Source organism: Drosophila simulans, unplaced genomic scaffold (assembly GCF_016746395.2).
Source record: "Drosophila simulans strain w501 unplaced genomic scaffold, Prin_Dsim_3.1 Segkk48_quiver_pilon, whole genome shotgun sequence".
NCBI classification, from domain to species: domain Eukaryota; kingdom Metazoa; phylum Arthropoda; class Insecta; order Diptera; family Drosophilidae; genus Drosophila; species Drosophila simulans.
In genome coordinates, this window is record NW_025416844.1 from 1 (window position 1) to 27,780 (window position 27,780).

General features: G+C 40.8%; 2 non-coding genes and 3 pseudogenes across 2 annotated transcripts; all 5 read left to right on the top strand.

The window, feature by feature from the left end:
- On the top strand, positions 1-167 carry LOC120285564 (annotated as a pseudogene; the record flags this gene model as incomplete).
- A 394-nt stretch (positions 168-561) lies between these two features.
- Positions 562-8,122, top strand: LOC120285561 (annotated as a pseudogene).
- A 7,956-nt stretch (positions 8,123-16,078) lies between these two features.
- On the top strand, positions 16,079-18,073 carry LOC120285565. The gene has a single exon (XR_005544820.1). It is a non-coding gene; the product is annotated as a small subunit ribosomal RNA (ribosomal RNA).
- A 689-nt stretch (positions 18,074-18,762) lies between these two features.
- LOC120285559 lies at positions 18,763-18,941 on the top strand. The gene has a single exon (XR_005544818.1). It is a non-coding gene; the product is annotated as a 5.8S ribosomal RNA (ribosomal RNA).
- Positions 18,942-19,335: 394 nt separating this feature from the next.
- LOC120285560 lies at positions 19,336-26,055 on the top strand (annotated as a pseudogene).
- Positions 26,056-27,780: the final 1,725 nt, after the last annotated feature.

Consider the following 27,780-nt stretch of genomic DNA (forward strand, 5'->3'; position numbering starts at 1 on the left):
TGGATCACTCGGCTCATGGGTCGATGAAGAACGCAGCAAACTGTGCGTCATCGTGTGAACTGCAGGACACATGAACATCGACATTTTGAACGCATATCGCAGTCCATGCTGTTATGTACTTTAATTAATTTTATAGTGCTGCTTGGACTACATATGGTTGAGGGTTGTAAGACTATGCTAATTAAGTTGTTTATAAATTTTTTATAAGCATATGGTATATTATTGGATTAAATAATGATTTTATTCATAATATTAAAAAAGAAATGAAAAACATTATCTCACATTTGAATGTGAAAAACGAAGAGAAATATTTTCTTTTTCAATCAAATAATACTGAGAAATGTCTAGCATAAAAAATTGAAATATTTTTCATCTAGAATTGTCTCTTATTAATGATTCGAAAAAAAAAAAACTTGGTTATGTTATTATTCTTCGTTGGTTCGTTAAATGGATAAAAAATAACTTTGCTTACAAGAACTATTGGAACTATTTATAACGAATTTAATTGATTGTTTTATCATTTATATATAAAGAATTTATGGCAAAATATAGTTATATATACAACCTCAACTCATATGGGACTACCCCCTGAATTTAAGCATATTAATTAGGGGAGGAAAAGAAACTAACAAGGATTTTCTTAGTAGCGGCGAGCGAAAAGAAAACAGTTCAGCACTAAGTCACTTTGTCTATATGGCAAATGTGAGATGCAGTGTATGGAGCGTCAATATTCTAGTATGAGAAATTAATGATTTAAGTCCTTCTTAAATGAGGCCATTTACCCATAGAGGGTGCCAGGCCCGTATAACGTTAATGATTACTAGATGATGTTTCAAAGAGTCGTGTTGCTTGATAGTGCAGCACTAAGTGGTGGTAAACTCCATCTAAAACTAAATATAACCATGAGACCGATAGTAAACAAGTACCGTGAGGGAAAGTTGAAAGAACTCTGAATAGAGAGTTAAACAGTACGTGAAACTGCTTAGAGGTTAAGCCCGATGAACCTGAATATCCGTTATGGAAAATTCATCATTAAATTGTAATATTTAAATAATATTATTAAGAATAATGTGCATTTTTCCATATAAGGACATTGTAATCTATTAGCATATCCCAAATTTATCATAAAATATAACTTATAGTTTATTCCAATTAAATTGCTTGCATTTTAACACAGAATAAATGTTATTAATTTGATAAAGTGCTGATAGATTTATATTATTACAGAGCGTTAATTTTTCGGAATTATATAATGGCATAATTATCATTGATTTTTGTGTTTATTATATGCTCTTGTATGATTAACAATGCGAAAGATTCAGGATACCTTCGGGACCCGTCTTGAAACACGGACCAAGGAGTCTAACATATGTGCAAGTTATTGGGATGTAAACCTAATAGCGTAATTAACTTGACTAATAATGGGATTAGTTTTTTAGCTATTTATAGCTAATTAACACAATCCCGGGCGTTCTATATAGTTATGTATAATGTATATTTATATTATTTATGCCTCTAACTGGAACGTACCTTGAGCATATATGCTGTGACCCGAAAGATGGTGAACTATACTTGATCAGGTTGAAGTCAGGGGAAACCCTGATGGAAGACCGAAACAGTTCTGACGTGCAAATCGATTGTCAGAATTGAGTATAGGGGCGAAAGACCAATCGAACCATCTAGTAGCTGGTTCCTTCCGAAGTTTCCCTCAGGATAGCTGGTGCATTTTAATATTATATAAAATAATCTTATCTGGTAAAGCGAATGATTAGAGGCCTTAGGGTCGAAACGATCTTAACCTATTCTCAAACTTTAAATGGGTAAGAACCTTAACTTTCTTGATATGAAGTTCAAGGTTATGATATAATGTGCCCAGTGGGCCACTTTTGGTAAGCAGAACTGGCGCTGTGGGATGAACCAAACGTAATGTTACGGTGCCCAAATTAACAACTCATGCAGATACCATGAAAGGCGTTGGTTGCTTAAAACAGCAGGACGGTGATCATGGAAGTCGAAATCCGCTAAGGAGTGTGTAACAACTCACCTGCCGAAGCAACTAGCCCTTAAAATGGATGGCGCTTAAGTTGTATACCTATACATTACCGCTAAAGTAGATGATTTATATTACTTGTGATATAAATTTTGAAACTTTAGTGAGTAGGAAGGTACAATGGTATGCGTAGAAGTGTTTGGCGTAAGCCTGCATGGAGCTGCCATTGGTACAGATCTTGGTGGTAGTAGCAAATAATCGAATGAGACCTTGGAGGACTGAAGTGGAGAAGGGTTTCGTGTGAACAGTGGTTGATCACGAGTTAGTCGGTCCTAAGTTCAAGGCGAAAGCCGAAAATTTTCAAGTAAAACAAAAATGCCTAACTATATAAACAAAGCGAATATAATACACTTGAATAATTTTGAACGAAAGGGAATACGGTTCCAATTCCGTAACCTGTTGAGTATCCGTTTGTTATTAAATATGGGCCTCGTGCTCATCCTGGCAACAGGAACGACCATAAAGAAGCCGTCGAGAGATATCGGAAGAGTTTTCTTTTCTGTTTTATAGCCGTACTACCATGGAAGTCTTTCGCAGAGAGATATGGTAGATGGGCTAGAAGAGCATGACATATACTGTTGTGTCGATATTTTCTCCTCGGACCTTGAAAATTTATGGTGGGGACACGCAAACTTCTCAACAGGCCGTACCAATATCCGCAGCTGGTCTCCAAGGTGAAGAGTCTCTAGTCGATAGAATAATGTAGGTAAGGGAAGTCGGCAAATTAGATCCGTAACTTCGGGATAAGGATTGGCTCTGAAGATTGAGATAGTCGGGCTTGATTGGGAAACAATAACATGGTTTATGTGCTCGTTCTGGGTAAATAGAGTTTCTAGCATTTATGTTAGTTACTTGTTCCCCGGATAGTTTAGTTACGTAGCCAATTGTGGAACTTTCTTGCTAAAATTTTTAAGAATACTATTTGGGTTAAACCAATTAGTTCTTATCAATTATAACGATTATCAATTAACAATCAATTCAGAACTGGCACGGACTTGGGGAATCCGACTGTCTAATTAAAACAAAGCATTGTGATGGCCCTAGCGGGTGTTGACACAATGTGATTTCTGCCCAGTGCTCTGAATGTCAAAGTGAAGAAATTCAAGTAAGCGCGGGTCAACGGCGGGAGTAACTATGACTCTCTTAAGGGGGATCTGGATCTGGGTAATTGCGAGCAGAGGGGGAGTATTTTTCTGTAATTCGTAAGTCATATCATATGGTGTGCGGAAGGGGAATTTTACTCTGTAACTCACAAGTCTCTCCTTTACTCAAGTCGACTCAAAACCTCCTCGTGGTGGTCCCCGGTAATGCTAAACTTGTTTAGCAGCTAATTTGAGCGGCAAAAACTTTTTCCGATGGGCTGGTTACCCAGAGGAAATTTACTCATATTGGAACTACGAACACAAATAACGAGCCTCGGATATCTTTACACAATCTGATGACGACCCGACCCTCCGTGGATATCTTCCCGGAGGACCAATATGAACCAAACGCAGCGGCTACTCTATCTAGGGTTCCCTGCACAGTATGTGGCCGGTCCTTTAACAGCAAGAGAGGACTCGGTGTTCACATGCGATCTCGGCACCCAGACGAACTTGATGAAGAACGTCGACGTGTCGATATAAAGGCAAGGTGGAGTGAGGAAGAGAAGTGGATGATGGCGAGAAAGGAGGTTGAGCTCGCAGCAAATGGACATAAACACATGAACAAGCAACTAGCGGTGTATTTTGCAAACCGCAGCGTCGAAGCCATCAAAAAGCTAAGACAGAGGGGCGATTATAAGGAGAAAATAGAGCAGATAAGAGGGCAATCTGCTCTCGTCCCGGAAGTTGCAAATCTAACCATAAGGCGCCGCCCTAGTAGAAGTGAGCAAAACCACCAAGTAACAACATCAGAAACAACTCCAATCACTCCCTTCGAACAGTCGAACAGGGAAATTTTGCGGACACTGCGTGGGTATAGCCCCGTAGAATGCCATTCCAAATGGAGAGCCCAAGAGCTACAAACGATCATTGACAGGGCAGAGCTCGAGGGAAAGGAAACCACTCTCCAATGCTTATCGCTATATCTCCTGGGAATTTTTCCGGCACAGGGTGTACGACACACGCTGACGAGACCTCCTCGGAGACCTCGGAATAGGAGAGAAAGCAGAAGGCAGCAGTATGCTGTCGTCCAGCGTAACTGGGATAAGCATAAAGGAAGATGCATCAAGTCCTTGCTAAATGGAACTGATGAGTCGGTAATGCCAAGCCAAGAAGTAATGGTTCCCTACTGGAGAGAAGTAATGACTCAGCCTAGCCCAAGCTCTTGCAGTGGAGAAGTGATACAAATGGATCACTCGCTTGAGAGGGTTTGGTCTGCTATTACGGAGCATGACCTTCGGGCGTCAAGAATCTCATTATCTTCATCTCCGGGGCCTGACGGGATAACTCCAAAATCTGCCAGGGAGGTGCCGTCAGGTATTATGTTGCGAATAATGAACCTAATTCTATGGTGCGGTAATCTACCACACTCTATCCGACTGGCCAGAACCGTCTTCATCCCGAAAACGGTGACGGCGAAGCGACCGCAAGACTTTCGTCCAATATCGGTGCCTTCAGTCCTGGTAAGACAGCTAAATGCCATATTGGCAACCCGGTTGAACTCATCAATCAATTGGGACCCGCGCCAGCGGGGCTTCTTACCTACCGACGGATGTGCCGATAATGCGACGATAGTTGACTTAGTCTTGAGGCATAGCCATAAGCACTTTAGATCTTGCTACATAGCTAATTTAGATGTAAGCAAGGCATTCGATTCTTTATCGCATGCATCTATATATGACACCTTACGTGCTTATGGTGCGCCAAAGGGCTTCGTTGACTACGTACAGAATACGTACGAGGGTGGCGGTACCAGTCTCAATGGGGACGGTTGGAGTTCAGAGGAATTCGTCCCTGCTAGAGGAGTGAAGCAGGGTGACCCTTTGTCTCCTATTCTATTTAACTTGGTAATGGACAGGTTACTTAGAAACCTACCCAGCGAAATTGGTGCCAAAGTCGGAAATGCCATTACTAACGCGGCCGCGTTTGCAGATGATTTGGTACTATTTGCTGAAACTCGAATGGGACTTCAAGTATTGTTGGACAGAACGTTGGATTTTCTATCTCTCGTCGGCCTTAAACTTAATGCCGACAAATGTTTTACCGTTGGCATTAAGGGCCAGCCGAAACAGAAGTGTACCGTGCTAGAGGCACAGAGCTTCTACGTAGGCTCGAGAGAGATTCCATCATTGAAGCGAACGGACGAGTGGAAGTACTTAGGCATCAACTTCACTGCAACTGGGAGGGTTCGATGCAATCCGGCCGAGGACATTGGTCCAAAGCTACAAAGATTGACAAAGGCCCCCTCAAACCACAACAGAGGATGTTCGCCCTTAGGACTGTCCTTATCCCACAGCTCTATCACAAGTTAGCCCTTGGGAGTGTGGCGATAGGCGTCCTACGAAAAACTGACAAATTAATAAGATACTATGTGCGAAGATGGCTAAATCTTCCGCTGGATATGCCGATAGCATTCATTCATGCACCCCCAAAAAGTGGAGGTCTCGGAATTCCATCACTAAGATGGGTAGCTCCAATGTTAAGGCTAAGACGATTGAGTAATATTAAATGGCCTCACCTCACGCAAAACGAGGTAGCCAGCTCTTTCCTCGAAGCCGAAAAACAACGGGCCCGAGATAGATTATTAGCTGAACAAAATGAATTGTTATCGCGTCCGGCAATAGAAAAATATTGGGCGAACAAATTGTACCTCTCAGTTGATGGCAGCGGACTCCGTGAAGCGGGCCATTGGGGACCGCAACACGGGTGGGTTAATCAACCCACGCGTTTACTAACAGGAAAGGAATATATAGACGGTATTCGTCTGCGGATAAATGCCCTACCCACGAAGTCTCGTACTACAAGGGGAAGGCACGAATTGGAACGACAGTGTCGTGCAGGATGTGACGCTCCCGAAACAACAAACCACATAATGCAAAAATGTTATCGATCGCATGGGAGGCGCGTAGCTAGACACAACTGCGTAGTAAATCGAATCAAGCGGGGACTTGAGGAGAGAGGCTGCGTGGTCATTGTTGAACCAAGTCTGCAGTGCGAATCCGGCCTTAATAAACCGGACCTGGTGGCACTACGACAAGATCACATTGATGTGATCGACATACAAATTGTGACAGACGGACACTCTATGGATGATGCACACCAGCGCAAAATCAATAGATACGACAGACCGGACATACGAACTGAATTGCGTCGCAGATTCGAAGCCGCAGGTGACATTGAATTCCATTCTGCCACCCTGAACTGGAGGGGGATCTGGAGTGGTCAATCCGTTAAAAGATTGATAGCAAAGGGTCTCCTCAGCAAATATGATAGTCATATCATTAGCGTCCAGGTTATGAGAGGCAGTCTCGGTTGTTTTAAACAGTTCATGTACCTGAGCGGGTTTTCCCGAGATTGGACTTAGCTAAAACGTTTGGTTCAAAACATTTGCTTGCTGTCTTGGCATAACATCAATAAAGGCATAAACATCGCAAAACAATGGTTATATATAAATGGCTATGAGGATGGTTTTAGTACGTAGGCGTTGCGGAACTTCGGTTCAGATAGAGCAATGAATCGTGCATGCTAGGAAAACTGACCACACGCAGTGTTGGCAGCCCTAGTATCTTTCGATAGATTTCCATACCTCCGCGATCAAAAAAAAAAAAAAAATAGCCAAATGCCTCGTCATCTAATTAGTGACGCGCATGAATGGATTAACGAGATTCCTACTGTCCCTATCTACTATCTAGCGAAACCACAGCCAAGGGAACGGGCTTGGAATAATTAGCGGGGAAAGAAGACCCTTTTGAGCTTGACTCTAATCTGGCAGTGTAAGGAGACATAAGAGGTGTAGAATAAGTGGGAGATATTAGACCTCGGTTTGGTATCGTCAATGAAATACCACTACTCTTATTGTTTCCTTACTTACTTGATTAAATGGAACGTGTATCATTTCCTAGCCATTATACGGATATATTTATTATATCTTATGGTATTGGGTTTTGATGCAAGCTTCTTGATCAAAGTATCACGAGTTTGTTATATAATCGCAAACAAATTCTTTAATAAAACGATGCATTTATGTATTTTTGATTTGAAAATTTGGTATAACTCCAATTACTCAGGTATGATCCAATTCAAGGACATTGCCAGGTAGGGAGTTTGACTGGGGCGGTACATCTCTCAAATAATAACGGAGGTGTCCCAAGGCCAGCTCAGTGCGGACAGAAACCACACATAGAGCAAAAGGGCAAATGCTGACTTGATCTCGGTGTTCAGTACACACAGGGACAGCAAAAGCTCGGCCTATCGATCCTTTTGGTTTAAAGAGTTTTTAACAAGAGGTGTCAGAAAAGTTACCATAGGGATAACTGGCTTGTGGCGGCCAAGCGTTCATAGCGACGTCGCTTTTTGATCCTTCGATGTCGGCTCTTCCTATCATTGTGAAGCAAAATTCACCAAGCGTTGGATTGTTCACCCATGCAAGGGAACGTGAGCTGGGTTTAGACCGTCGTGAGACAGGTTAGTTTTACCCTACTAATGACAAAACGTTGTTGCGACAGCATTCCTGCGTAGTACGAGAGGAACCGCAGGTACGGACCAATGGCACAATACTTGTTCGAGCGAACAGTGGTATGACGCTACGTCCGTTGGATTATGCCTGAACGCCTCTAAGGTCGTATCCGTGCTGGACTGCAATGATAAATAAGGGGCAATTTGCATTGTATGGCTTCTAAACCATTTAAAGTTTATAATTTATTTTATAAACGACAATGGATGTGATGCCAATGTAATTTGTAACATAGTAAATTAGGAGGATCTTCGATCACCTGATGCCGCGCTAGTTACATATAAAAGCATTATTTAATACAATGACAAAGCCTAGAATCAATTGTAAACGACTTTTGTAACAGGCAAGGTGTTGTAAGTGGTTGAGCAGCTGCCATACTGCGATCCACTGAAGCTTATCCTTTGCTTGATGATTCGATAAATAAATGATTTTTTCCTGTAGCCAAACACCTCGTCATCAATTTAGTGACGCATATGATATTGTCCCTATCATATAATTTTTGATATAAAGACTTTAAAGAATTGTATCAAGTTGCCAACACCTCGTCATCAATTTAGTGACGCATATGATATTGTCCCTATCATATAATTAATATAAAGACTTTAATGAATTGTGTCAAGTTGCCAAACACCTCGTCATCAATTTAGTGACGCATATGATATTGTCCCTATCATATAATTAATATAAAGAATTTTAATGAATTGTGTCAAGTTGCCAAACACCTCGTCATCAATTTAGTGACGCATATGATATTGTCCCTATCATATAATTTTTGATATAAAGACTTTAAAGAATTGTATCAAGTTGCCAAACACCTCGTCATCAATTTAGTGACGCATATGATATTGTCCATATCATATAATTAATATAAAGACTTTAATGAATTGTGTCAAGTTGCCAAACACCTCGTCATCAATTTAGTGACGCATATGATATATTGTCCCTATCATATAATTTTTGATATAAAGACTTTAAAGAATTGTATCAAGTTGCCAAACACCTCGTCATCAATTTAGTGACGCATATGATATTGTCCATATCATATAATTAATATAAAGACTTTAATGAATTGTGTCAAGTTGCCAAACACCTCGTCATCAATTTAGTGACGCATATGATATTGTCCCTATCATATAATTAATATAAAGACTTTAATGAATTGTGTCAAGTTGCCAAACACCTCGTCATCAATTTAGTGACGCATATGATATTGTCCATATCATATAATTAATATAAAGACTTTAATGAATTGTGTCAAGTTGCCAAACACCTCGTCATCAATTTAGTGACGCATATGATATTGTCCCTATCATATAATTTTTGATATAAAGACTTTAAAGAATTGTATCAAGTTGCCAAACACCTCGTCATCAATTTAGTGACGCATATGATATTGTCCATATCATATAATTAATATAAAGACTTTAATGAATTGTGTCAAGTTGCCAAACACCTCGTCATCAATTTAGTGACGCATATGATATTGTCCCTATCATATAATTAATATAAAGACTTTAATGAATTGTGTCAAGTTGCCAAACACCTCGTCATCAATTTAGTGACGCATATGATATTGTCCCTATCATATAATTAATATAAAGAATTTTAATGAATTGTGTCAAGTTGCCAAACACCTCGTCATCAATTTAGTGACGCATATGATATTGTCCCTATCATATAATTAATATAAAAACTTTTAATGAATTGTGTCAAGTTGCCAAACACCTCGTCATCAATTTAGTTTTTTTTTTTTTTTTTAGCGTGCGTTTATTTATTTAAAATCTGTCCTAGTGGACAATAATTAAATGGTTTTGCGGGGGAACATTAGCTTAAGGGATACTATTGTACATGTATTTGTGGCGGGTTTTATATGTGTTGTCTATTGTTGTGGAAGATCGAGAGGGTGTCTCCTCATGAGACGTCTGCTTGTTTGGCTATTGTCTAACAGGTTGGTGGCGAGGTGGTTAGGGTGGTTTTCGAGCCTTTTCAGGTATCTCTCGCTGAGCCTGGAGATTTCATCAGCGACTTGTGGGATTCCAAGTTCCCTATGTATGGCGACATTCTCGTGGTAGGGATGCGCATTACAGGCAATTCTCAAGCACCTATTCTGGAACCGCTGTATACGCAGGCGATTCGTGTGGCTTGCCGTGCCCCATAGCTGTATCCCGTAGGTCCAGATGGGCTTGAGAATTGCCTTGTACACCAGGATTTTGTGGTTCTGCCTTAGCTTGGACCCTCTCCCAATAAGCCAATGCATCTGCCTCAGACGCGCATCGGCCTGTATGCGTTTGCTGACGATGTGGGGACGCCAAGTGAGCCTGCGGTCCAGGGTAAGTCCTAGGTACTTGGGTGCGGGTGCGTTGGGAATGATGACTCCGTTTAGCGTGACCGGTGGGCAGTCTCCTCTCCTTAGTGCAAATGTTGTTTGGGTAGATTTTTCCGCGTTCACTACGATGTTCCACCTGCTGAGCCAGGGATGTAGCGCGTCCATTTGCCTTTGGATTGTTTCGGAGGCTTCTCGTGGGTCGGATGAGGAGGCGAGGAAAGCCGTGTCATCTGCATAAGTCGCTATAGTTAGGTTCCTGGAGGGGATTATGGGAAGGTCTGCGGTGTAAAGGGTGTACAGTATTGGTCCGAGCACACTGCCTTGCGGAACTCCAGCTCTGATCAGTCTGGGTAGGCTTATTGCACTTCCGCATCTGACTTGGAATGCTCTTCCCTCAGTGTAGGATTTGAGGAGGGTAAAATGGGGGCTTGGGAGGTAGGATTTGAGTTTATGGAGGAGTCCAGGATGCCAAACTCTGTCGAATGCCTGCTTCACGTCGAGCATTACAGCGCAGCAGTATTTCTTTTGCTCGAATGCCTCGAGGATCCGTTCGACTAGCCGGTGGCATTGCTCTGGTGTTCCGTGGGAGCGCCTGAAGCCAAACTGGTGATCGGGGATCAAACCAGCCTCATCCAGTACTGGCAATACTCTGCGCAAAAATACTCTTTCGAGTATTTTGGAGAGGATTGCCAGCAAACTAATCGGACGATAGGAGGCGAGATTGGCTTCAGGCTTACCAGGCTTGAGGAGGACAATAACCTCTGCTCTTTTCCACTCTTCCGGGAAGTACCCTAGCCGGAAGCAGCTGTTGTAAATGCTGGCCAGCATTTGTGTGCAGCGGAATGGGAGCATTTTTAGGGCCGCCGCATCTATACGATCCAGGCCTGGAGATTTGTTGTTCTTCAGTAGAGCAATCTCCTGCGCAACTTCCTCAGGGTCGACTGGTTCCAACGGGGGACCGGGAGAGCTTGGGCTATTGAGAAACCGGGCTGTTTCAGCATGTTCTTCGGCAGTGCAGCAGTCGAACGGAGAGAAGGCGTTGTAAAGGTGTTCGGCGAAAGCTTCTGCTCTTTCAGCATCCGAACGGCACCAGGATCCATCTGCTTTGCGCACTGCGGAAACCTTTTTGGCTGGTCGTTTAATGTGGCGGGTGACGTTCCACAGATTGTGGTCTGGGTCCCCGGGAGAGAGTTCCTCGAGGAATCTGAGGAAGGAGTCCTGGCGTAGGCTGGAGATCTTGTCCTTCAACTCCTTTGTGGCGTGATTGAGCGCTGTTTTGTCTCTTGGATTGCGCGTCAAGAACCAAACTCTCCTGAGACGCCTCTTCTCAGTCACGAGTGCCGCAATTTCCGGGGACCAGAGGTGGAGGTCCCTGCTAGGTGTTCTCGCAGTCTTTGGTGGCGGTGGGCTTGCGAATTCCGCAGCGTTTTGCATCTGCCTGGTGAGATTCCCGATAGCTTCATCAATGTTCCTGGGTGTGTTGAGGATGGGGTTCGGATTGACGGTGGAGAGCATCCAGGACGCGAACTTGGCGGCGTCGGTATATTTTCCAGTGAGCCTTCTGAGCGGGGTTTTCCTGAGGACTGGCGTGTTGATTAGCACGTTTATTGCACAGTGGTCTGACAGGAGGTCAGCATTTGTTGTGCAGCTGATCTTCGCATGCCCTATGCCTTTCGACACAGCAAAGTCCAGCAGGTCTGGAGTCTTGAGGGGATTCGTTGGCCAGTGAGTGGGCTCGCCAGTGGAGTGGCAGTCCAGTCGGTGGCGTTGCAGGTACCCAAACAGAGTTTTCCCTTTGGGGTTGTTGGCGCGCGATCCCCACCAAGAATGTTTGGCGTTATAATCTCCAGCTGCTATGAAGCGGGGCCCAAAATGCTCGAAGAACTCACTGAGGTGAGATGCTGTTATGCGGTATCTGGGGGGAAAGTAGACCGCTCCAATGTCTAAATCTCCTTGCGGGCTGACAATCCTGATGACAGGACATTGTGCCCAGTCTTGCTGAAACGCGGGCAGCTCTAGGTATTGAATACCGCTCCTGATGAGGATGGCTGCTCCACCGCGTGCTCTGCCAGAAGGATGGTCTGCATGGATGAGGTCATATCCGCTGATATTAAAGTGGGATCTGGGGGAGAAGTGGGTTTCGGCTACGAGTAGGATATCGATCTGGTGGGTCTTCAGATGGTGCTCGACTATGGCCTTGCTGTTCTGCAGGCCGTTCGCATTCCAGACGACTAGGTGGAGCTTTAGTTGCATGACTTGCTGTTGAGAATGGTGGCCACCAGCTGTGTCATCTGGGTGAACATGCGCTCCATCATCCTTTCCATCATTCCTTCCATGCGAGCGAACATCGCTTCTATCTGACCGGAGTGTGGGGTTTCTGTTTGGGTTTGGACTGGGGTTGTGGGATTCTGCGGTGCTGCGTGCACTCCGTTGAGGGCGTCTCGGTAGCTCCTGCCAGAGGTGACGTTTGGTGATGCCACGGGCGGCGCCTTGTTAGCATTAGCGACGGGCCTTGTTTTCGGAGCAGCGAGTGCTTTGGCCCTTTTGTATGCAGGGCATCCCTTGAAAGACGCAGGATGGTCCGCCTGGCAGTGGAAGCAGCACGCTTTGTCGTCCTCCCTCTTCTCACATGCCCTCGATTCGTGAGGGCCTCCACACTTTACACATCGGTATTCCAGGAAGCAGTAACGCTGTGTATGACCGAATCCTTGGCACCTGAAGCATTGAGGCACGTCGTTGAACTTCTGCGGCGGTTCAATGGTTACTACCGACCTGCAGATCCGCTTGACTTGGTAGACGTCTTTGTTGTTGCTGGAAGGCTCCAGGTTGGCGAAGAATATTCCCAGCGGTTCTTTAGTTCTTCTGCCAATGGGATTGTGCAGATCTCTAACAGCGTGCCCTTGTCTGCGAAGGTCTTCAATGATTTCCTCACGATCGGTGGAGTGGTGGAGTCCTTTGATGACAACCTTGTATGCACGTTCATCTTTCGGCTGGAAAGTCCGATGCCTCTTGTTTTGGGCCACAAGTTGGAGACGCAGAGCTGTATAGGACTCTTTGTCCGGCATCATGACACGTACGTTGTTGCCATTCACGGTCTTGTAGGTAAAATTGTTCTTCGGGCCTACAAGAGTCGTGATCATCTTGACGAGTGCCGAGATGTTGGTCACATCGGGGATAAAAATCGGAGGTGGCTTGATGGTCTTCGGGGTGGGCTTTGGTTTCTCGGGGGTCTTGGGCTTGGAATCATCTTTAGGTCCGGGTTCGTCATCAGAGCTCTCTTGGTCGTACTCGTCTTCTTCGGTCGAGAGTAAAGCGAAGGCGTTGTTGGCGAGCTTCTTGCGCAGAGCTGCGCTAGTGCTTGGCTTATCTTCCAGCTCCTCTCCCTGTGCTTTCTTTGCCGGTTTTCGCTTTATCTCGCCCGGCTCTGTATGCGAGGTGCTTCCCTCGCTGCTGGAGCTGCTCTTGCGTGTTCTCAGAGCCTTTTTGCGTGGTGTTGTTCCAAGCTTGTGGGTGCGCGGGGGGGCCTGCCAGTCCATCTTCTCCAAAGTTGATAAGGAGTGAGGAGGGGGGGGGGGGGGGAAGCTGGGCACCGTAAGCCGGTGAGCCAGGCAGCACGTGGCTGCTGCTTTGCAATTATACCGCTGCTTCGAGCACTGGGTTTTTTGCGCTGATAACACGCACACTCGGGTGTGCGATGGTGTTAGTGCGAACTACCGTTAGGTACGTTGGCTGGGCCAATCAAAACGCGCGACAAGATCACGCGACGCGAAGTGGCTGGGCACAAGTAACGGGACTTACAACTGTGAACAATTTGCTAACAATTTGCTAACAATTTGCTGTCGATCCGCAGGCACGTCTGCACTCGTCGAGTGTTCGATCGCGACTGATCAATTTAGTGACGCATATGATATATTGTCCCTATCATATAATTTTTGATATAAAGACTTTAAAGAATTGTATCAAGTTGCCAAACACCTCGTCATCAATTTAGTGACGCATATGATATTGTCCATATCATATAATTAATATAAAGACTTTAATGAATTGTGTCAAGTTGCCAAACACCTCGTCATCAATTTAGTGACGCATATGATATTGTCCCTATCATATAATTAATATAAAGACTTTAATGAATTGTGTCAAGTTGCCAAACACCTCGTCATCAATTTAGTGACGCATATGATATTGTCCCTATCATATAATTTTTGATATAAAGACTTTAAAGAATTGTATCAAGTTGCCAAACACCTCGTCATCAACTACTATATTATGGTTGCGCCGACCTCTCATATTGTATTCTCTTATGTGTTCATAGGATTTTGGCAATTATATACGAGTAAATTAAATAATATACTTATGAAAATGATTAATTATTATATGTATAAGGGAAAAAATGCTGAAATATTCCCATATTATCTTAGTATTATAGAGGAAAGACCGTTGCCGACCTCTCATATTGTTCAAAACTTATGTATTCATATGATTTTGGCAATTAAATGAGTAAATTAAATAATATACATATGAAAATGATTAATTATTATATGTATAAGGGAAAAAATGCTGAAATATTCCCACATTCTCTCAGTATTATAGAGAAAAGCCATTATAGTGAGAGGGTATAGTAGTGTAAACGACCGGAATTACGACAGAGGGTTCAAAAACTACTATAGGTAGGCAGTGGTTGCCGACCTCTCATATTGTTCAAAACTTATGAATTCATATGATTTTGGGAATTATATGAGTAAATTAAATAATATACATATGAAAATGATTAATTATTATATGTATAAGGAAAAAAATGCTGAAATATTCCCACATTCTCTTAGTATTATAGAGAAAAGCCATTATAGGGAGAGGGTATAGTAGTGTAAACGACCGGAATTACGACAGAGGGTTCAAAAACTACTATAGGTAGGCAGTGGTTGCCGACCTCTCATATTGTTCAAAACTTATGTATTCATATGATTTTGGCAATAATATGAGTAAATTAAATAATAAACATATGAAAATTAATATGTATTATATGTATAAAGAAAAAAATAATCATATTATATATGAATAATGGAAAAAAAAATGAAATGTTCATATAATCTCTTAATATATAAGAGAATAGCCCGTATGTTGGGTGGCAAACGGAATTGAAAATACCCGCTTTGACGACAGCGGGTTCAAAAACTACTATAGGTAGGCAGTGGTTGCCGACCTCCCGCATTATTCGAAATATTTATTTCGGATTATGTTTATATTGGTTACATACAATAAAGTATATTATTATCCGTACAAATTTGTTTCTCAGTTCTATAGAACACGGGACTTGGCTCCGCGGATAATAGGAATATACGCTTTTTAGATAATATCGTTGAAACAAAAGTCAAGTTTCTATTATATATAGAATAACAAATCGTTTCCATATATTATCGTTAATTTTTGGAGGCAGGCAAATATTTATTTATTACCTGCCGTATAGTTGGATTATTATATCGTTACGGTATAATACAAATATGGATTCTTATGAAAGAAATATAAAATTATATATTAAATGTGGAAATATTATCATATGCGCTTGGTTTTATGTTATATATTACCAGAGAGATATATGAAAAGAGATAAATTTTAAATTTATCTTCAAAATGCAAATGATTTAACTTAATATTTATATTGGTTAAACAAAAATTGTACATGTGTGGATACAATAATTATGTATGTTGGAAATAAAATGATATTTTATAATGAAATATGTATATATAAAAAGATATAATTATAGAAACATATATATTACAATAATTATATGAAATTCTTGTTATATTGGTAAAACAAGTATAAATTAAAAATGAAATTATGGATTACGAATGCTATATAAAAATGGCCGTAATCGAATGGATATTTTACTTATAAATATATATTTAAAATTTTACCCAAAGGCGAAATATTGAATTTTATTCAATATAATAAAAATCATGGAATTATATAAAGTGAAAAATCCATATATCTATTATATTGCTTATTTCGATTCAAAAAATATGAATGGAATATGAAGGAAAAACATTATTCTGGTTGATCCTGCCAGTAGTTATATGCTTGTCTCAAAGATTAAGCCATGCATGTCTAAGTACACACGAATTAAAAGTGAAACCGCAAAAGGCTCATTATATCAGTTATGGTTCCTTAGATCGTTAACAGTTACTTGGATAACTGTGGTAATTCTAGAGCTAATACATGCAATTAAAACATGAACCTTATGGGACATGTGCTTTTATTAGGCTAAAACCAAGCGATCGCAAGATCGTTATATTGGTTGAACTCTAGATAACATGCAGATCGTATGGTCTTGTACCGACGACAGATCTTTCAAATGTCTGCCCTATCAACTTTTGATGGTAGTATCTAGGACTACCATGGTTGCAACGGGTAACGGGGAATCAGGGTTCGATTCCGGAGAGGGAGCCTGAGAAACGGCTACCACATCTAAGGAAGGCAGCAGGCGCGTAAATTACCCACTCCCAGCTCGGGGAGGTAGTGACGAAAAATAACAATACAGGACTCATATCCGAGGCCCTGTAATTGGAATGAGTACACTTTAAATCCTTTAACAAGGACCAATTGGAGGGCAAGTCTGGTGCCAGCAGCCGCGGTAATTCCAGCTCCAATAGCGTATATTAAAGTTGTTGCGGTTAAAACGTTCGTAGTTGAACTTGTGCTTCATACGGGTAGTACAACTTACAATTGTGGTTAGTACTATACCTTTATGTATGTAAGCGTATTACCGGTGGAGTTCTTATATGTGATTAAATACTTGTATTTTTTCATATGTTCCTCCTATTTAAAAACCTGCACTAGTGCTCTTAAACGAGTGTTATTGTGGGCCGGTACTATTACTTTGAACAAATTAGAGTGCTTAAAGCAGGCTTCAAATGCCTGAATATTCTGTGCATGGGATAATGAAATAAGACCTCTGTTCTGCTTTCATTGGTTTTCAGATCAAGAGGTAATGATTAATAGAAGCAGTTTGGGGGCATTAGTATTACGACGCGAGAGGTGAAATTCTTGGACCGTCGTAAGACTAACTTAAGCGAAAGCATTTGCCAAAGATGTTTTCATTAATCAAGAACGAAAGTTAGAGGTTCGAAGGCGATCAGATACCGCCCTAGTTCTAACCATAAACGATGCCAGCTAGCAATTGGGTGTAGCTACTTTTATGGCTCTCTCAGTCGCTTCCCGGGAAACCAAAGCTTTTGGGCTCCGGGGGAAGTATGGTTGCAAAGCTGAAACTTAAAGGAATTGACGGAAGGGCACCACCAGGAGTGGAGCCTGCGGCTTAATTTGACTCAACACGGGAAAACTTACCAGGTCCGAACATAAGTGTGTAAGACAGATTGATAGCTCTTTCTCGAATCTATGGGTGGTGGTGCATGGCCGTTCTTAGTTCGTGGAGTGATTTGTCTGGTTAATTCCGATAACGAACGAGACTCAAATATATTAAATAGATATCTTCAGGATTATGGTGCTGAAGCTTATGTAGCCTTCATTCATGGTGGCAGTAAAATGTTTATTGTGTTTGAATGTGTTTATGTAAGTGGAGCCGTACCTGTTGGTTTGTCCCATTATAAGGACACTAGCTTCTTAAATGGACAAATTGCGTCTAGCAATAATGAGATTGAGCAATAACAGGTCTGTGATGCCCTTAGATGTCCTGGGCTGCACGCGCGCTACAATGAAAGTATCAACGTGTATTTCCTAGACCGAGAGGTCCGGGTAAACCGCTGAACCACTTTCATGCTTGGGATTGTGAACTGAAACTGTTCACATGAACTTGGAATTCCCAGTAAGTGTGAGTCATTAACTCGCATTGATTACGTCCCTGCCCTTTGTACACACCGCCCGTCGCTACTACCGATTGAATTATTTAGTGAGGTCTCCGGACGTGATCACTGTGACGCCTTGCGTGTTACGGTTGTTTCGCAAAAGTTGACCGAACTTGATTATTTAGAGGAAGTAAAAGTCGTAACAAGGTTTCCGTAGGTGAACCTGCGGAAGGATCATTATTGTATAATATCCTTACCGTTAATAAACATTTGTTATAATACAAATAAATACAATTTACCAAAATAAAAATATTACAAAATGATTCTACGGAATCAAAAGTTAAGGTGAAAATAAAATGTAGATGGCTTTTATTTTATTTATATGTGGGGCTTGGCAACCTCATAAAAAGACTTTAACATTATTAATGTTGTTGTGCGTATTTGTGGCAGTACTTACTACAACAACGGCGTTTCCTATAAAAACAAATTCTCGAAAATGGAAATCGAAGAAACTAAACTAAATTCGAAAGTGGAAGTCGAATTAAAATTAAAATAATTTTGAATGTGGTAATCGAAATAAGTTTGTGTGTATATGGACCATAATATACACGCGTTGCGAATATGTATTGTTCATCTATGTTATGAGCATACGTTGGCTAATGCAACAACCTAAAATATACAATGTTTGTACCTGTCATCCATCAGGTTAATGTTTTATATAAATTTTGCAGTATGTGTCACCCAAAATAGCAAACCATAACCAGATTATTATGATACATAATGCTTATATGAAACTAAGACATTTCGCAACATTTATTTTAGGTATAAAAATAAATTTATTGAAGGAATTGATATATGCCAGTAAAATGGTGTATTTTTAATTTCTTTCAATAAAAACAATATTGACATTATATAAAAATGAATTATAAAACTCTAAGCGGTGGATCACTCGGCTCATGGGTCGATGAAGAACGCAGCAAACTGTGCGTCATCGTGTGAACTGCAGGACACATGAACATCGACATTTTGAACGCATATCGCAGTCCATGCTGTTATGTACTTTAATTAATTTTATAGTGCTGCTTGGACTACATATGGTTGAGGGTTGTAAGACTATGCTAATTAAGTTGTTTATAAATTTTTTATAAGCATATGGTATATTATTGGATTAAATAATGATTTTATTCATAATATTAAAAAAGAAATGAAAAACATTATCTCACATTTGAATGTGAAAAACGAAGAGAAATATTTTCTTTTTCAATCAAATAATACTGAGAAATGTCTAGCATAAAAAATTGAAATATTTTTCATCTAGAATTGTCTCTTATTAATGATTCGAAAAAAAAAAAACTTGGTTATGTTATTATTCTTCGTTGGTTCGTTAAATGGATAAAAAATAACTTTGCTTACAAGAACTATTGGAACTATTTATAACGAATTTAATTGATTGTTTTATCATTTATATATAAAGAATTTATGGCAAAATATAGTTATATATACAACCTCAACTCATATGGGACTACCCCCTGAATTTAAGCATATTAATTAGGGGAGGAAAAGAAACTAACAAGGATTTTCTTAGTAGCGGCGAGCGAAAAGAAAACAGTTCAGCACTAAGTCACTTTGTCTATATGGCAAATGTGAGATGCAGTGTATGGAGCGTCAATATTCTAGTATGAGAAATTAATGATTTAAGTCCTTCTTAAATGAGGCCATTTACCCATAGAGGGTGCCAGGCCCGTATAACGTTAATGATTACTAGATGATGTTTCCAAAGAGTCGTGTTGCTTGATAGTGCAGCACTAAGTGGGTGGTAAACTCCATCTAAAACTAAATATAACCATGAGACCGATAGTAAACAAGTACCGTGAGGGAAAGTTGAAAAGAACTCTGAATAGAGAGTTAAACAGTACGTGAAACTGCTTAGAGGTTAAGCCCGATGAACCTGAATATCCGTTATGGAAAATTCATCATTAAAATTGTAATATTTAAATAATATTATTAAGAATAATGTGCATTTTTTCCATATAAGGACATTGTAATCTATTAGCATATCCCAAATTTATCATAAAATATAACTTATAGTTTATTCCAATTAAATTGCTTGCATTTTAACACAGAATAAATGTTATTAATTTGATAAAGTGCTGATAGATTTATATTATTACAGAGCGTTAATTTTTCGGAATTATATAATGGCATAATTATCATTGATTTTTGTGTTTATTATATGCTCTTGTATGATTAACAATGCGAAAGATTCAGGATACCTTCGGGACCCGTCTTGAAACACGGACCAAGGAGTCTAACATATGTGCAAGTTATTGGGATGTAAACCTAATAGCGTAATTAACTTGACTAATAATGGGATTAGTTTTTTAGCTATTTATAGCTAATTAACACAATCCCGGGGCGTTCTATATAGTTATGTATAATGTATATTTATATTATTTATGCCTCTAACTGGAACGTACCTTGAGCATATATGCTGTGACCCGAAAGATGGTGAACTATACTTGATCAGGTTGAAGTCAGGGGAAACCCTGATGGAAGACCGAAACAGTTCTGACGTGCAAATCGATTGTCAGAATTGAGTATAGGGGCGAAAGACCAATCGAACCATCTAGTAGCTGGTTCCTTCCGAAGTTTCCCTCAGGATAGCTGGTGCATTTTAATATTATATAAAATAATCTTATCTGGTAAAGCGAATGATTAGAGGCCTTAGGGTCGAAACGATCTTAACCTATTCTCAAACTTTAAATGGGTAAGAACCTTAACTTTCTTGATATGAAGTTCAAGGTTATGATATAATGTGCCCAGTGGGCCACTTTTGGTAAGCAGAACTGGCGCTGTGGGATGAACCAAACGTAATGTTACGGTGCCCAAATTAACAACTCATGCAGATACCATGAAAGGCGTTGGTTGCTTAAAACAGCAGGACGGTGATCATGGAAGTCGAAATCCGCTAAGGAGTGTGTAACAACTCACCTGCCGAAGCAACTAGCCCTTAAAATGGATGGCGCTTAAGTTGTATACCTATACATTACCGCTAAAGTAGATGATTTATATTACTTGTGATATAAATTTTGAAACTTTAGTGAGTAGGAAGGTACAATGGTATGCGTAGAAGTGTTTGGCGTAAGCCTGCATGGAGCTGCCATTGGTACAGATCTTGGTGGTAGTAGCAAATAATCGAATGAGACCTTGGAGGACTGAAGTGGAGAAGGGTTTCGTGTGAACAGTGGTTGATCACGAGTTAGTCGGTCCTAAGTTCAAGGCGAAAGCCGAAAATTTTCAAGTAAAACAAAAATGCCTAACTATATAAACAAAGCGAATATAATACACTTGAATAATTTTGAACGAAAGGGAATACGGTTCCAATTCCGTAACCTGTTGAGTATCCGTTTGTTATTAAATATGGGCCTCGTGCTCATCCTGGCAACAGGAACGACCATAAAGAAGCCGTCGAGAGATATCGGAAGAGTTTTCTTTTCTGTTTTATAGCCGTACTACCATGGAAGTCTTTCGCAGAGAGATATGGTAGATGGGCTAGAAGAGCATGACATATACTGTTGTGTCGATATTTTCTCCTCGGACCTTGAAAATTTATGGTGGGGACACGCAAACTTCTCAACAGGCCGTACCAATATCCGCAGCTGGTCTCCAAGGTGAAGAGTCTCTAGTCGATAGAATAATGTAGGTAAGGGAAGTCGGCAAATTAGATCCGTAACTTCGGGATAAGGATTGGCTCTGAAGATTGAGATAGTCGGGCTTGATTGGGAAACAATAACATGGTTTATGTGCTCGTTCTGGGTAAATAGAGTTTCTAGCATTTATGTTAGTTACTTGTTCCCCGGATAGTTTAGTTACGTAGCCAATTGTGGAACTTTCTTGCTAAAATTTTTAAGAATACTATTTGGGTTAAACCAATTAGTTCTTATCAATTATAACGATTATCAATTAACAATCAATTCAGAACTGGCACGGACTTGGGGAATCCGACTGTCTAATTAAAACAAAGCATTGTGATGGCCCTAGCGGGTGTTGACACAATGTGATTTCTGCCCAGTGCTCTGAATGTCAAAGTGAAGAAATTCAAGTAAGCGCGGGTCAACGGCGGGAGTAACTATGACTCTCTCTTTCATTGACAGGGCAGAGCTCGAGGGAAAGGAAACCACTCTCCAATGCTTATCGCTATATCTCCTGGGAATTTTTCCGGCACAGGGTGTACGACACACGCTGACGAGACCTCCTCGGAGACCTCGGAATAGGAGAGAAAGCAGAAGGCAGCAGTATGCTGTCGTCCAGCGTAACTGGGATAAGCATAAAGGAAGATGCATCAAGTCCTTGCTAAATGGAACTGATGAGTCGGTAATGCCAAGCCAAGAAGTAATGGTTCCCTACTGGAGAGAAGTAATGACTCAGCCTAGCCCAAGCTCTTGCAGTGGAGAAGTGATACAAATGGATCACTCGCTTGAGAGGGTTTGGTCTGCTATTACGGAGCATGACCTTCGGGCGTCAAGAATCTCATTATCTTCATCTCCGGGGCCTGACGGGATAACTCCAAAATCTGCCAGGGAGGTGCCGTCAGGTATTATGTTGCGAATAATGAACCTAATTCTATGGTGCGGTAATCTACCACACTCTATCCGACTGGCCAGAACCGTCTTCATCCCGAAAACGGTGACGGCGAAGCGACCGCAAGACTTTCGTCCAATATCGGTGCCTTCAGTCCTGGTAAGACAGCTAAATGCCATATTGGCAACCCGGTTGAACTCATCAATCAATTGGGACCCGCGCCAGCGGGGCTTCTTACCTACCGACGGATGTGCCGATAATGCGACGATAGTTGACTTAGTCTTGAGGCATAGCCATAAGCACTTTAGATCTTGCTACATAGCAAATTTAGATGTAAGCAAGGCATTCGATTCTTTATCGCATGCATCTATATATGACACCTTACGTGCTTATGGTGCGCCAAAGGGCTTCGTTGACTACGTACAGAATACGTACGAGGGTGGCGGTACCAGTCTCAATGGGGACGGTTGGAGTTCAGAGGAATTCGTCCCTGCTAGAGGAGTGAAGCAGGGTGACCCTTTGTCTCCTATTCTATTTAACTTGGTAATGGACAGGTTACTTAGAAACCTACCCAGCGAAATTGGTGCCAAAGTCGGAAATGCCATTACTAACGCGGCCGCGTTTGCAGATGATTTGGTACTATTTGCTGAAACTCGAATGGGACTTCAAGTATTGTTGGACAGAACGTTGGATTTTCTATCTCTCGTCGGCCTTAAACTTAATGCCGACATATGTTTTACCGTTGGCATTAAGGGCCAGCCGAAACAGAAGTGTACCGTGCTAGAGGCACAGAGCTTCTACGTAGGCTCGAGAGAGATTCCATCATTGAAGCGAACGGACGAGTGGAAGTACTTAGGCATCAACTTCACTGCAACTGGGAGGGTTCGATGCAATCCGGCCGAGGACATTGGTCCAAAGCTACAAAGATTGACAAAGGCCCCCCTCAAACCACAACAGAGGATGTTCGCCCTTAGGACTGTCCTTATCCCACAGCTCTATCACAAGTTAGCCCTTGGGAGTGTGGCGATAGGCGTCCTACGAAAAACTGACAAATTAATAAGATACTATGTGCGAAGATGGCTAAATCTTCCGCTGGATATGCCGATAGCATTCATTCATGCACCCCCAAAAAGTGGAGGTCTCGGAATTCCATCACTAAGATGGGTAGCTCCAATGTTAAGGCTAAGACGATTGAGTAATATTAAATGGCCTCACCTCACGCAAAACGAGGTAGCCAGCTCTTTCCTCGAAGCCGAAAAACAACGGGCCCGAGATAGATTATTAGCTGAACAAAATGAATTGTTATCGCGTCCGGCAATAGAAAAATATTGGGCGAACAAATTGTACCTCTCAGTTGATGGCAGCGGACTCCGTGAAGCGGGCCATTGGGGACCGCAACACGGGTGGGTTAATCAACCCACGCGTTTACTAACAGGAAAGGAATATATAGACGGTATTCGTCTGCGGATAAATGCCCTACCCACGAAGTCTCGTACTACAAGGGGAAGGCACGAATTGGAACGACAGTGTCGTGCAGGATGTGACGCTCCCGAAACAACAAACCACATAATGCAAAAATGTTATCGATCGCATGGGAGGCGCGTAGCTAGACACAACTGCGTAGTAAATCGAATCAAGCGGGGACTTGAGGAGAGAGGCTGCGTGGTCATTGTTGAACCAAGTCTGCAGTGCGAATCCGGCCTTAATAAACCGGACCTGGTGGCACTACGACAAGATCACATTGATGTGATCGACATACAAATTGTGACAGACGGACACTCTATGGATGATGCACACCAGCGCAAAATCAATAGATACGACAGACCGGACATACGAACTGAATTGCGTCGCAGATTCGAAGCCGCAGGTGACATTGAATTCCATTCTGCCACCCTGAACTGGAGGGGGATCTGGAGTGGTCAATCCGTTAAAAGATTGATAGCAAAGGGTCTCCTCAGCAAATATGATAGTCATATCATTAGCGTCCAGGTTATGAGAGGCAGTCTCGGTTGTTTTAAACAGTTCATGTACCTGAGCGGGTTTTCCCGAGATTGGACTTAGCTAAAACGTTTGGTTCAAAACATTTGCTTGCTGTCTTGGCATAACATCAATAAAGGCATAAACATCGCAAAACAATGGTTATATATAAATGGCTATGAGGATGGTTTTAGTACGTAGGCGTTGCGGAACTTCGGTTCGGATAGAGCAATGAATCGTGCATGCTAGGAAAACTGACCACACGCAGTGTTGGCAGCCCTAGTATCTTTCGATAGATTTCCATACCTCCGCGATCAAAAAAAAAAAAAAAAAAAAAAAAAAAAAATAGCCAAATGCCTCGTCATCTAATTAGTGACGCGCATGAATGGATTAACGAGATTCCTACTGTCCCTATCTACTATCTAGCGAAACCACAGCCAAGGGAACGGGCTTGGAATAATTAGCGGGGAAAGAAGACCCTTTTGAGCTTGACTCTAATCTGGCAGTGTAAGGAGACATAAGAGGTGTAGAATAAGTGGGAGATATTAGACCTCGGTTTGGTATCGTCAATGAAATACCACTACTCTTATTGTTTCCTTACTTACTTGATTAAATGGAACGTGTATCATTTCCTAGCCATTATACGGATATATTTATTATATCTTATGGTATTGGGTTTTGATGCAAGCTTCTTGATCAAAGTATCACGAGTTTGTTATATAATCGCAAACAAATTCTTTAATAAAACGATGCATTTATGTATTTTTGATTTGAAAATTTGGTATAACTCCAATTACTCAGGTATGATCCAATTCAAGGACATTGCCAGGTAGGGAGTTTGACTGGGGCGGTACATCTCTCAAATAATAACGGAGGTGTCCCAAGGCCAGCTCAGTGCGGACAGAAACCACACATAGAGCAAAAGGGCAAATGCTGACTTGATCTCGGTGTTCAGTACACACAGGGACAGCAAAAGCTCGGCCTATCGATCCTTTTGGTTTAAAGAGTTTTTAACAAGAGGTGTCAGAAAAGTTACCATAGGGATAACTGGCTTGTGGCGGCCAAGCGTTCATAGCGACGTCGCTTTTTGATCCTTCGATGTCGGCTCTTCCTATCATTGTGAAGCAAAATTCACCAAGCGTTGGATTGTTCACCCATGCAAGGGAACGTGAGCTGGGTTTAGACCGTCGTGAGACAGGTTAGTTTTACCCTACTAATGACAAAACGTTGTTGCGACAGCATTCCTGCGTAGTACGAGAGGAACCGCAGGTACGGACCAATGGCACAATACTTGTTCGAGCGAACAGTGGTATGACGCTACGTCCGTTGGATTATGCCTGAACGCCTCTAAGGTCGTATCCGTGCTGGACTGCAATGATAAATAAGGGGCAATTTGCATTGTATGGCTTCTAAACCATTTAAAGTTTATAATTTATTTTATAAACGACAATGGATGTGATGCCAATGTAATTTGTAACATAGTAAATTAGGAGGATCTTCGATCACCTGATGCCGCGCTAGTTACATATAAAAGCATTATTTAATACAATGACAAAGCCTAGAATCAATTGTAAACGACTTTTGTAACAGGCAAGGTGTTGTAAGTGGTTGAGCAGCTGCCATACTGCGATCCACTGAAGCTTATCCTTTGCTTGATGATTCGATAAATAAATGATTTTTTCCTGTAGCCAAACACCTCGTCATCAATTTAGTGACGCATATGATATTGTCCCTATCATATAATTTTTGATATAAAGACTTTAAAGAATTGTATCAAGTTGCCTAACACCTCGTCATCAATTTAGTGACGCATATGATATTGTCCCTATCATATAATTAATATAAAGACTTTAATGAATTGTGTCAAGTTGCCAAACACCTCGTCATCAATTTAGTGACGCATATGATATTGTCCCTATCATATAATTAATATAAAGAATTTTAATGAATTGTGTCAAGTTGCCAAACACCTCGTCATCAATTTAGTGACGCATATGATATTGTCCCTATCATATAATTTTTGATATAAAGACTTTAAAGAATTGTATCAAGTTGCCAAACACCTCGTCATCAATTTAGTGACGCATATGATATTGTCCATATCATATAATTAATATAAAGACTTTAATGAATTGTGTCAAGTTGCCAAACACCTCGTCATCAATTTAGTGACGCATATGATATATTGTCCCTATCATATAATTTTTGATATAAAGACTTTAAAGAATTGTATCAAGTTGCCAAACACCTCGTCATCAATTTAGTGACGCATATGATATTGTCCATATCATATAATTAATATAAAGACTTTAATGAATTGTGTCAAGTTGCCAAACACCTCGTCATCAATTTAGTGACGCATATGATATTGTCCCTATCATATAATTAATATAAAGACTTTAATGAATTGTGTCAAGTTGCCAAACACCTCGTCATCAATTTAGTGACGCATATGATATTGTCCATATCATATAATTAATATAAAGACTTTAATGAATTGTGTCAAGTTGCCAAACACCTCGTCATCAATTTAGTGACGCATATGATATTGTCCCTATCATATAATTTTTGATATAAAGACTTTAAAGAATTGTATCAAGTTGCCAAACACCTCGTCATCAATTTAGTGACGCATATGATATTGTCCATATCATATAATTAATATAAAGACTTTAATGAATTGTGTCAAGTTGCCAAACACCTCGTCATCAATTTAGTGACGCATATGATATTGTCCCTATCATATAATTTTTGATATAAAGACTTTAAAGAATTGTATCAAGTTGCCAAACACCTCGTCATCAATTTAGTGACGCATATGATATTGTCCATATCATATAATTAATATAAAGACTTTAATGAATTGTGTCAAGTTGCCAAACACCTCGTCATCAATTTAGTGACGCATATGATATTGTCCCTATCATATAATTAATATAAAGACTTTAATGAATTGTGTCAAGTTGCCAAACACCTCGTCATCAATTTAGTGACGCATATGATATTGTCCCTATCATATAATTAATATAAAGAATTTTAATGAATTGTGTCAAGTTGCCAAACACCTCGTCATCAATTTAGTGACGCATATGATATTGTCCCTATCATATAATTAATATAAAAACTTTTAATGAATTGTGTCAAGTTGCCAAACACCTCGTCATCAATTTAGTGACGCATATGATATTGTCCCTATCATATAATTTTTGATATAAAGACTTTAAAGAATTGTATCAAGTTGCCAAACACCTCGTCATCAACTACTATATTATGGTTGCGCCGACCTCTCATATTGTATTCTCTTATGTGTTCATAGGATTTTGGCAATTATATACGAGTAAATTAAATAATATACTTATGAAAATGATTAATTATTATATGTATAAGGG